We start from the raw sequence: 1,042 nt of genomic DNA, 5'->3' as shown, positions 1-1,042 counted from the left end.
AAATAAATGTTTAAAAAAAAAAAAAGAATGCAGCCGGAGGGCTGGCGCCCCTTGTGTCCACGCCCAGGACTCTCAGCCCGCGCACTGCTGTGAGTTTATAGCTGTCAGACACAAGGTCAGGAAATACCAGGGGCTTCCACAGGGTCACTAGCACTTGCTATGGTCACAGTGGGGTGCCAGGCCTGTCTGGGGTGGGGGGTTCCTCAACCCAGGTTAACGAAGAAAGCTGGAAGAAGGCGGAGTGCCACGACACATACGCCTCCATCCAGTGTTCTGGGAGGCTGATTCTGGAGGCTGCCCAGTGTGACCCCAGCTACTGGACAATTACTTCACAGTTCAGTGAGACCTTGTCCCAAATTAAAAAAACAACAACAAAAAGTAAAAATAAAAGGGCTGAAGCTGTAGCTCAGTGTGAAGGCCTTGAGTTCAATCCACAGTACAGCAAATTAAATTATTTAATTGCAAGCACCTAGCACCTCCTCCCTTCTCTCTAATGTTTTCTCCTAGCTCTGCCTGGACTTGAGTCCTAGGCTAACTATTCCCTTGTTGTATGAACTGCACCATGTATGTAGCTCCATTATGCCTCAGTTTCCCCACCTCTGAGTGAGGAGGTTTCTGTTCTGAGAGTTAGATGAGTTCATACACAACCACCACTTTTTTTTTTTTTTTTTTTTTTTCAGAACCAGGGCTTGAACTCAGGCCCTTGAGCTTGCCAAGGAAGCGCTTATTCCACTGAGCCATCTCCCCGGCCCACAACCACCACTTTGATTTTGTTTTTTTCTTTTGTTTTTGAGACAGGGTCTCACTACACAGCTCAGGCTGGCCTTGAGCTCACTTTGTATCCCAGGCTGATCTCAAACTCACAGTGATCCTGCTGTCTCAGCCTCCTGAGTGTGGAGATTATAGGAATGTGCCAGTACTCCTGGCTACACTACCACACCCAGTGTGACCACCATGCCATTTATTTTCTTTGGTGGAACCAGGGATTGAACTCAGGCCCTCATGCTTGCCAGGGAAGCGCTTATTCCACTGAGCCATCTCC

Source organism: Octodon degus, unplaced genomic scaffold, assembly GCF_000260255.1.
Source record: "Octodon degus isolate 3935 unplaced genomic scaffold, OctDeg1.0 scaffold00215, whole genome shotgun sequence".
Classification (NCBI taxonomy): domain Eukaryota; kingdom Metazoa; phylum Chordata; class Mammalia; order Rodentia; family Octodontidae; genus Octodon; species Octodon degus.
The sequence above is the reverse complement of the archived record's forward strand: the minus strand, read 5'-3'. Positions refer to the sequence as shown.